General features: G+C 37.4%; 1 pseudogene; it reads right to left on the bottom strand.

Annotated features, from left to right (window-relative positions):
- Positions 1 to 7,458: 7,458 nt before the first annotated feature.
- On the bottom strand, positions 7,459 to 11,726 carry LOC123826197 (annotated as a pseudogene).
- Positions 11,727 to 11,966: the final 240 nt, after the last annotated feature.

Raw genomic sequence — 11,966 nt, 5'->3', positions numbered from 1 at the left:
TGCCACACATACATTGATGCTTAGACAGAGGACTAAATCAAATGTCCTGAATAACCAAGGCAGTGAGACAGCTCAGAAAGAAAGTGAAAAATCTCCAGAAAACAAACTTTAAGACATAAAAACAGGCAATATAAATGACAGAGAATTTAAGATTGCAGTTCTAAAAATACTTAACAAGATGCAAGAAAATACAAATAGGCAATTTAATGTGCTCTGAAAACAAATCAACAGACAAAATGAGTACTTCACCAAAGTGACTGAAACTTTAAAAAAGACCACAGAAATTCTGGAGATAAAAATTAAACAAAAGATATCAAGAATGAATGAACTAGCAAGCATAGGAAATATAGCAGACAGATGGAGGAAAGAATTAGTGATATCAAAGATAGAGATCAAGAAATGATGCAGAATGAAAAAGAAAGAGACTTGAGAATAAAAAAATGAAAAAACTTTACGAGAACTATCAGACTCCATCAGAAAGAGCAATATAAGAATCATAGACATCCCAGAAGATGAAGAAGATAGGGAGAAGGAAATAGAGAGCTCATTCAAACAAATAGTTGATGAGAACTTCCCAAACCTATGGAAAGAGCTACTTGAGATACTTGAATTCAAGAAGCAAAGAGAACAACAAAAAGTTATCTCAATCCAAAGAGGCCTTCTCCAAGGTACACTGTATTAAAACTGTCAAAAATTAATGACAAAGAAAGAATTCTTAGGCAGCCAGGGAAAAGAAGAAAGTAACCTATAAAAGAAAGCCTTAGGTTTTCATCAGATTTCTTAGCAGAAACTCTACAAGCCAGAAGAGAGTGAAACCACATATTCAAACTACTAAAAGAGAGAAATTAATAGCCAAGAATAATATATCCAGTAAATTCTCCTTTAAACATAAAGGAGAAATAAAGACTTTTCTAGATATACAGAAGCTTAGGGAATTTATCACCAGAAGACCTCTATTGTAAGAAATACTCAATTGGGTTATCCTACCTAAAACAAAGAGCAAAAGGTCAAACAACTATGAATAAGATCACCAACAAACTTACAACATCAATAGGGATAATTTGTGAGAACAAAAACATAAAAGTTGAGGAGGTAAAGGTCTGAAACTGCAAAGGAGGATAGAGATCAAATGCATTCAAAAGAAAAAAAGACTACTGTATTTTTGAAACTTTCTTTTTCATAAACCTAATGGTTAACACACACACACCCACACACACACACACCCCCCTAAACTGAGACATATAGCTGAAAAAAAGAGGAAACAGAGGAAAGTATGGAATACCACCAAACAAAAATGACAGAAGAACAAAGGAAAAGAACCAATGGAAGGACAGAGCTACCAGAAAACCAAGATCAAATGGCTATAGAAAATCCTCATATATCAATAATGACCCTAAATGTAAATGTACTGGATTCACCAATAAAGAGGCACAGAGTAGCATATTAGATCAAAGAACAAAACCCTCCTATATGCTGCCTTCAGGAGACACATCTAATCTGCAAAGACAATGTTAGACTCAAAGTGAGAGTGTGAAAAATGATTCTTCAAGCAAATTACATCCATAGAAAAGCAGATGCAGCCATACTTATGTCTGACAAAAAAAGATTTCAAGATAACAAAGGTAATAAGAGACAAAGACAGACATTTTATAACGGTAAAGAGAACACTATATTCACTACATCAAGGAGACATAACACTGCCCAATCAGGGAGCACCAAAATATACAAAGCAACTATTAACAGGACTAAAGGGAGAAACTAACAAAAACACAATCATAGTAGGGACCTTAAATACCCCATTTACAGCTATAGATAGATCATGCAAGCAGAAAATCAATAGAGAAATATCAGCTTTAAATTTAGACCAAATGGACATTATTGACATTTACAGACTTTCATCCTAGAACATCAGATTATACATTCTTCTGAAGTGCACATAGAACATTCTCAAAGATAGAACATTCTCAAAGATAGCCATATATTGGGACACAAAACTAACCTCAGCAAATTCAAGAAGATTGAAATTATACCAAGCATATACTCAGACCAAAATGCTTTGAAATTAGAAATCAACTGTAAAGAAAAAAAAACCCGGGACTTCTGGCAAAATGGAGGCATAGGTGGATGCACCGTACCTCCATGCACAACCAAGATTAGAACAACAACAATTTAGAGGCAGAATAACACCCAGAACTGATAGAGAATTTATCAGAATGGAAGTCGGGCAGCCAAGAAATTGAAGTAGACCCATTCATCCAGACCAGTAACAAGGGCAGAGAGGAGGAGCTGGGCACGGGGCATGGCGTGCAGCGCGAGTGGAGAGCAGGGAGAATGGGGCACCTAAGGCAACTGGGAGCATGTTAGCCATCCGGGGCACGCAGGATCGCAGTGGGTAGACCCTGAGTAAGCAAGCGGTGGCTGGCAGACCCAGTGTGGCGGCAATTGTGAACCAGGGCAGAGAGAGCAACCCAGGATCCTGGGAGGGATACTGAGGTGCCAGGAGAGTGGAGATACCGCCATTGTTCGACCCCGCCCCCACATGCAATGTCACAATCTAGCGACTAGGGTGCCCAGCCCCAGTGAACACCTAAGGCTCTGCCCCTCACCATAACAGGAGCAACCAGACCAAAAGAGAGAGAGAGAGTGAGAGAGAGAGAGAGAGAAAGAGAGAGAGAGAGAGAGAGAGAGAGAGAGAGAGACGTGTCTCAAATAGAAAAACAGAGTGATGCCCCAGGGCTCATTCTTTTGAGCGACCAAGAGATAGCCAATCTATGAGACACACAGTTCAAAACACTGGTGATCAGGATGCTCATAGAATTGGTTGATTTTGGGCTCAAATTACATGAAAAAATGCAGGTTACCATAAAAGAGATGAAGGAAGATGTATGGAGGACCAATAGTGATGGGAAGGAAACTGGGACTCAAGTCAATGGAGTGGGCCAGAAGGAAGAAAAGTACAACCAAACAGGAAATAATGAAGAAATAAGAATTCAAAAAAATGAGAAGCTTAGGAACCTCCAGTAGATCTTTAAACGTTCCAACATCTGAATTATAGGGGTACCAGAAGGGGGAGAGGAAAAGCAACAGATTGAACATGTATTTGAACAAATAATAAAGGAGAACTTCCCCAATCTGGCAAAGGAAATAGACTTCCAGGAGGTCCAGGAAGCTCAGAGAGCCCCAAAGAAGTTGGACCCAAGAAGAAACACACCAAGGCACATCATAATTACATTAGCCAAGGTAAAAATGAAGGAGAGAATCCTAGAAGCAGCAAGAGATAAGGGGACAGTTACCTACAAAGGAGTTCCCATCAGACTGTCAGCTGATTTCTCAAAAGAGACCTTACAGGCAAGAAGGGGCTGGAAAGAAGTATTCCAAGTCATGAAAGGCAAGGGTCTACATCCAAGAATACTCTGTCCAGCAAAGCTTTCATTTAGAATGGAAGGGGAGATAAAGTGTTTCTCAGATAAGGCCAAGTTAAAGGAGTTCATTATCACCAAGCCCTTATTATATGAAATGTTAAAGGGACTTATCTAAGAAAAGAAGATAAAGAAAAAACATGTATAGTAAAAGGACAGCAAACTCACAATTATTAACAACCACACCTAAAGCAAAACCAAAAGAAACTAAGCAAACAACTAGAACAGGAAAAGAACCACAGAAATGGAGATCACATGGAGGATTAGCAACAGGGGAGTGAGAGGAGGAGAGAGGGGGAAAAGGTACAGAGAATAAGTAGCGTAGATTGTAGGCTGAAAATAGATAGGGGGAGGGTAAGAAAAGTATGGGAAATGTAGAAGCTAAAGAACTTATAAATATGACACACGGACACGACTAAAGGGGGGGATATGGGTGGGAGAGGGTGTACAGGGTGGAGGGGAGTAAAAGGGGGAAAACGGGACAACTGTAATAGCATAATCAATAAAATATATTATAAAAAGAAAAAGAAACCCACAAATATGTGGTGATGAAACAATATACTACTAAAAATGACTGGGTCAAAGAAAAGGTGAGATTAAAAAATACAGAGAGACAAACGAGAATGACAATACAACATATCAAAACTTCTGTGCTACAGCAAAAGCAGTGTTAAGAGAGAAGTTTTTATCATAACAGGCCTATCTCAAGAAACAAGAGAAATCCCAAGTAAACAACCTAACATTACATCTTAAAGAACTAGAAAAAGAAGAACAAAAACAACCCAAAGTCAGCCAAAGAAATGAAATAATAAAAATTAGAACACAGTTAAATGAAATAGAGAACAAAAAGACTATACAAAAATTAATACAACAAAGAGCTGGTTCTTTGAAAAGATTAATAAAATTAACTCATGACTCATGAAGACAAAAAGAGAAAAGACTCATCTAAATAAAATTAGAAATGAAAGAGAAGCTATCACAGAAATACAAAGTATCATACTAGAATACTGTGAAAGACTATGTGCCATCAACTTCAATAATCTAGAAGAAATGGATAAGTTCCTAGAAATATATAACCTTCTTAGACTGAATCATGAAGAAAGGAAAATCTAACTAGACGTAAAAACAGTGAGGAAATGGAAACAACCATTGAAAATCTCTCCCTAAATAAAAGTCCAGGACTAGATGGCTTCACTACTGAATTCTACCAAACATTCAAAGAAGACTTGATACCTATCCTCAAACTCTTCCAAAAAAATTGAAGAAGAGGCAATACTTCTAAACACATTGCCTCTTATGAAGCCAACATTAACCCTGATAACAAAATCTGGCAAGGATAATGCAACAAAAGAAAACTATAGACCAATATATCTGATGAATATAGATGTAAGTATCCTAAACAAAATACTAGAAAATCAAATACAATAATACATTAAAAAATAATACATCACAATCAAGTGGTATCTATTCCAGGGCACAAGAATGATTCAACATATATAAATAGATCAATCTAATACACCATTAACAAAACAAACAATAAAAATTATATGATCTTATCAATAAATGCAAAAAAGCATTTGATAAAATACAACATCCATTTATGATCAAAATACTCAATAAAATGGGTATGGAAAGAAATATATCCACATAGTAAAGGCCATATATGACAAACCCTCAGCCAATATCATACACAATAGTGAAAAACTAAAAGCTTTTCTTCTAAAACCAGGAACAAGACAAGGATGCTCACTATCACCACTCATATTCAACACAGTTTTGGAAGTTTTAGCCAAAGCAATCAGGCAAGAGAAAGAAATAAAAAGCATTCAAATTGGGAAGAAAGAATTACAAGTGTCACTTTTAGTAGATGATTCTGTGCATAAAGACTGCCAAAAAACTACTAGAAACAACAAACAAATACAGTAAAATTGCAGAATACAAAAACAATCTACAAAAATCTACTGCACTCCTATATACTAATAATGAAACCAGTAAAAGATATAAAAAAAATCCCTTTGCAATTGCAACCAAAAAGAATAAAATACAAACAACAAAGGATGTACTGAAAACTACAAAATATTTTTCAAAGAGATTGAAAAAGAACAAAGTGGAAAGATATTCTGTGTTCATAGATTAGAAGAGTCAACATAGTTTTTTAAAAAAAGAAAAGATGTGTACACTGAAAACTGCAAAGCATCATCAAAAGAGATTGAAAAATACACAATAAAATGGAAAGTTATTCCATGTTCATGGATTGGAAGAATCAACATATTTTGATTATCCAAAGCAATATACAGATTTAATTCCCATTAAAATCCCAATGTCATTTTTAAAGAAATAGAAGAAGAATCACCAGATTTGCATAGAACCACAAAAGAGCCCAAATAGCCAAAGCAATCCTAAGAAAAAAGAACACAGCCGGAGGTTATCACACTCCCTGACTTCAAATTATGCTACAGAGCTGCAATAATCAAAACAGCATGGTATTGGCAGAAAAACAAACAGACAAATGAAGCAGAATTGGGAACCCAAAAATAAAATCACATGTATATGGTCAAATAATTTTTGACAAAGGATTCAAAAACACACAATAGAGAAAAGAAAACCTCTTCACCAAATGGTGCTGGGGAAATTGGAAAGCCATGTGTAAAAGAATGAAATTAGAGTACAGTTTGTCCCCATGTAAAGAATTAATTCGAAATGGATCAAAGACTTAAATATAAGATCTGAAATAATAAATTATATAGAAGAAAACATAGGTACTAAGCTTATGGACCTTGGTCATGGAGAATATATAAAGAATTTGACCCCAAAGGCAAGGAGAAAAAAGGCAAAAACAAATGAATGTGATGATGTCAAACTAAAATATTTCTGCACAGTAAAATAAACCAACAATAAAACAAAAAATCAAACAATAAAATGGGAGATGATATTTGCAAACAAAAGCTCCAACAAGGAGTTAATAACCAAAGTATATAAAGAAATCACACAACTCAACACCAAACAGCCAATCCAACTGAAAAATGGGCAGAAAACCTGAATAGATACCTCTCCCAAGAAGACATACAAATGACCAACAGATATATGAAAAGATGTTCAACTTCACTAGCTATTAGGAAATGCAAATTAAAACTGCAATGAGAAACCATCCCACACCTGTTAGAATGGCTATTATCAACAAGACGGGTAAAAACAAGTGTGGAGAGGTTATGGAGAAAAAGGAACCCTCATTCACTGCTGGTGGGAATGTAAACTGGTATAGCAACTATGAAAAACAATATGGTGGTTCCTCAAAAAATTAAGAACTGAGTTATGATATGACCTAGAAATTCCTCTCTTGGGTAGCTACCTGAAATACTAAAAAACATTTATTTGCCAAGGGATATGCACCCCTATGTTCAGTGCACCATTATCCATGGTGGCTGAGACATGGAGACAAAGTGTTGTTTGAAAGAGGACTGGATAAAGCAGATGTGGTGCATATATGCAATGGAATACTACTCAGCCATGAGAAAGGATGAAATACTGCCATTTCTGACAACATGGATGAACCCTGAGAATATTATGCTAAGTAAAATAAGTGAGTCAGAAGAAGCCAAGAACTATTGATTTCACTCATATGTAGGATGTAAAACTGAAACTCATAGACACAGACAACAGCATGGTGGTTACCAGAGGAAAGGTGCTTGGGTGTAGTAAAGGGGGAAGGGAACCAAATACATAGTGACAAAAGATGATTTGACTTTGGGTTGTGGGCACACAATGCAATATAGAGATCATGTATCATAGAATGCACACTCAAAACCTATATGATTCTATTAATCAATGCCACTCTAATAGATTTAATTTTAAAAAATTAACAAACAAAATTACTGATATATAAAGTTTCATTACCTATTAAGAAAAGTTTTTCATCAATGGAAACTACTAGAATTTGAAAAAAATCATCATTACATTTTTTGTTCAGGAGTAACATGGAAATATTTTAAGTATTATAAACAAATATTTAATAAGAAATGCATTCATAGAAAGATGATATAAAGTTTATCATTAACATGAAAATATTTTATTTAAACACATTTAAATCAGAATTATTTCCCCTAAATAAACTTTATATTTTATAATTATATAAAGAAAATGTAATTTTTTAAAAACAAAACCCTACAGATATCCCCAAATCCATCCATTTTATCCTATTTGCCATGCAAAATTATGACATACTATGTGTGCTATGAGGTAAGTAAGGTTGAGAAACAAATCAAGAGGGCCCACCATCAAAAAATGTCCTAAAGCATAAATATGGGCTTGCAGAGTAGGGACCCAGTGGGTCTATGCTCCAGGCTATGGGGTGAGTGGGGAGAACGTTAGTATTAAAGCCTACGAAATGGGTACCTGCTGGCTGTGGCTAGCCTTAAATGCCACAATGAAGAGTTTGGACTTTATTTTATGGGAGTAGAACAAGTTGTAGCAAATGCTGTTCATAAAATATTAGACCACACGTGCAGCATTTCAAAGGCCAAATGATATATCAACACACCTGTAGTGGTCAGTGTTTACATAGAATATGATTTTCTCCTCTTGTATCTCACCCTTTCAGGTGCAGGTCCAGTCCACTCCCTGTCCCATCCCATACTGCATCACCTCGCATGCAGAAACCAATGTGGTAGAGATGGTTGTCTTCAACATGTGTCAAGTGGGCCTTGATCACAGCCTGTTTAAGTTTAGAAGGCCAGAAATACAGAATACAAGATCTACTTGTTCTTTTTGATGAAAGTATGCAGAGACTCTATTTGGGGAGAAAGGTGCTCACATAAATTCTGCTGTGATTATCAAATTTTCTAGGATTTTGTCTCTGAAAAGGAGAGGAGAAGAGGCCCTTTCAAATGCAGTTCACACCTTCACGGTCAGCACATCAGTCGTTGTTCTAGGCATGGTGGTGAAACAAAGAAGGTGAAAAGAAGGGAGCTCTCAATCTCAGCAGCATCGAAGACACTCTGTTATTCTCAATATGTGCAGGTGACTTAGAGTTATCACTCCAGGGAGGAGGCTGCAGGCATTGCACCATCCATATTCAAGGAAAACATTAGATTTCAGGTACGCTAGATGATGACTAGATGTGTTGTCCCCTCCGCACAACTCCAAATTTTCCTGGAAAAACTAGGATCTGGTGATGTATAGGCTGAGAACTGATGAAAGCCAGCACATCTCATAGAGGAGCAGGGCCATCAGCATGATGAAGCTGACTGATTAAAAAAAGCTCACCAACAGTAACACTGAAACATGTAGGGTGGTCTCAGCACATATTAAATCTAAATCAAGACTCCCAATTCCACTAAGACCTCAAATTAGACTAGTTAGAGCATGCAACGCTCTTGAAATTGGACCTTAAGATTCAGATGTCAAATCATACTGAAAGAACTGAGAGGAGGTTATGTCTTCATGGGTCTCCCCAGGCATAGAGCTAAATGGATTCTCTCCACAACATCCCAATGTCCTTGACTCAACTCAGGTGGGCCTTCCTTCCCGTCCAGGAGTCCAGATCAGACCTCACCCACTTCATCACTTATTTCAGTGGCTTAATGAACATGTGTATGTTGGGCATTGTGTTAGCTGTCACAAATGCAAAACATAATGTAGTTTGTGTCCTCTCAAAAACCCCTAGTGAGATTTTTAGATGGCCGACCGGGGAACCATGACTGATCCTACTAAGGATCAATTCCCTACTAAGGGAATTGAAGGAGAGAAGTGAGTCCGTGGAAGAAATTTGCTCTGTCTTCATGTTGAGGAGAACTATTTGAGCAGGATCATGGCCACTTTCATTTGGGTGAGCTTGTCAAGACATGGGTTTGAGGCTTTCCTGGAACTGGGCAGCCCTGGTGACTCCTCATAGTCAGGGCCTTGGGCTATAGTCTAAAGTTCAACTCTGGTAATTAGAACCTTAAGATTTGCCAATGAATAGATTTTTCTTCCTTTATTTTCTTCCCCAACTGTGTTAGTCTCTTTTTATTCTAAATTTAGGTAACTACTTCTGTTTGTAGGTTATGAAATGTCTAAGGAATTCGCTTCATATGTTGGCTCCACTGTGAGCATGGTCTTTCCCTTTACTTCACCTCAGAATTCAGAATTGTGATCCTCGTTTCTTAATATACTCCAGCCCAGAAGTAGTTTTGACTGTAGAAGTTATCTGAAGACTGTCTCATGCTTTAGAGCAGTTGCTGGTCTATAACCAGGCTCTAGCCTCTCCAGGAACACTATACGGGATGGATTTAAATATGTACTAAATAAACTAGGAAGCATTCTCTCAAATATGTTTACATGTATTTTATATTTAGACAACCTACATGACTTTTTTTCCCCTTAAAAACAATGCCTCCACTCGAAATAAATCAAGGTGAAAATAAATGAAGAGCTCAAGACAACATCAGTCCCTTTTGTCCTAGTCCTGCTGGGTGGATGGAAGGCAGCAGCCAGTGTAATGACAGGTGATAGATCCAAACTGCCAAATTTGTTAACATTCTTCCATTTCTAAGCCATCCTTAAAGGAAATCATATATGGGGTCATACTGTCCTCATGGTACTCCAGTAGAGCAACCCTGCCATCTGGATGCACATTTTCACCAGATGAAGAACTGGCAGTTTTTGAAATTGGCAAGGGTGTGCTGGATTTGTTCTGTAGCCCCTGTCATAAGAGGCTGTACTCCTTCTGGTCTTTGTTCTTCATTTCCCTTTGATTGATTTAATGTACACTTTGGTGTACTTTTAGGCTTCTTTTTGAAGCTGGTTTTCTGCAAATGATGGTTCATGACAATGTCAACACCAGGGATTACAGTGCTTTGGGTACCTTCACCCTTTGGGCCTTCCGTGGAGGAATTTCCACCAATAAACAAATCATCCATGTTACCCTTGGTCCCATTGACCATCTTCCCCTCTTCCTCCAGGCACAGCCTGTCTGCGACCTCTCAGATCTTGTAGACATCAAACATCTCATCATGGCTGATGACGTCTCGGGAGATGATCATGATGGTGGCAGGAAGGAGACGACAGCCGGAGCCAGGAGCTCAGAGTGAGCATGGTGCAGCCTGAGCAGTGCTCTTGGGGAGGGAAGAGCAGGCAGAGCAGGAGAAAAAGCTGAATCGTTTTTTTCTATTTGTTTCATGATGTCATCAGATTTGAGCCTCACTTCTTGAGTAGTAGTCCAGAGAGATACCTTTTACAATATAGCCCAATAGCTGAGACTGATGAAAAACTCACCTTGAAGTCACCAGGGGTACTCTGAAAGTCAAAGCTTTATGGAAGGCCAGGTTCAGTTTGGAATTTAAGCAACATCCTCTCATTAGTCAGGAGGCGACGAGCTCAGTCAATGTCCTTCTGGTCCAAAACTGCCTTGTATCATTTGGCCGCTTAATACTTGAGGACAACTCCTCGGAAAGCACATCCCCATATAAACTCAAGCCTCCTGACAAAACTGTCAAAAGCAGAGCAAAATGATCCCCAGAATATAGTGATGTCTTACAATATTGCTGCAAATACACTGGAAAGTGAAATGTTATACAAATCTGGCAATGTGTAAATTTAGAATGCACGTTATGTTTGTGTGGGCTAAACCTGGATTAGACAGAAGATGCCTCGGGGGGTTCTGAAATCCACTAGTAGTATTTTCTTCTTTCTGAGCTAGGAAAAGGAATTACACCACTATTTGGATTACCTTACATATGCAAAATTACATGTTCTTAAAATATAACAGTATCCTAAGTGTGCATTTAGAATATAGTTTGGAAATGCACACAAACTTTCTCTGTCTAAAAAGAATCGAAGTTATAAATATAAAATTATCTAACTGTATACAAAATTAAGACATTGATGGGGAAACAACTAAGTTAATTTTAAGATAAAACAGAAAAAAAAAGATAATTGGGTCCCTACCTCTTCCCTAGAACCAGCCAGACAGCCCTTTTATTCAGTCTTAGTATTTTGCTGTTACCCTTCTTCTCTCACCTCTTCCAGTAGCACAGGTGGTGTGGGTGGTGAGTTTTACACTGCTTGGCTGCTGTTCAGGAAAAAAGTATTTTCACTTTAAATTAACTTATATGCCACACCAACCCAGCACTTTCCTCGTTATGAGTTAATTCCTGTGTGTTTTGCTGGTGTGCTGGGGAAACTGTTGGTCCTACCACAGTAGCAGGGCCTCTGAAAGGTGTCTGCTGCAGGCAAACCAAAGCCCTCATACTGTGAGGGACTGGAAACTGGTTTTTTTTTTTTGACAATAGACTTAACAAAAGTAAGGAAAGGTTGGCCTCATTATTACCACTCATTTTTTAAAAAAAGACAAAAAAGCAAAAGAATGAAACTGGATCACTACCTTATACAATACATAAAAATTAACTCAAAATGGATTAAACACTTGGATGTAAGATCTGAAACCATAAAATGTCTAGAAGAAAACATAGGCAGAAAGCTCATGGATATAGGGCTTGGTGATGATTTTTTTTTTTTTGCATCTGACACCAAAAGCAAAAATCAACAAGTGGGACTACATCAAACTAATAA

Source organism: Phyllostomus hastatus, unplaced genomic scaffold, assembly GCF_019186645.2.
Source record: "Phyllostomus hastatus isolate PE091 unplaced genomic scaffold, TTU_PhHast_1.1 phas_contig_80, whole genome shotgun sequence".
Taxonomy (NCBI): Eukaryota; Metazoa; Chordata; class Mammalia; order Chiroptera; family Phyllostomidae; genus Phyllostomus; species Phyllostomus hastatus.
This window is presented reverse-complemented; position numbering and strand designations above follow the sequence as displayed.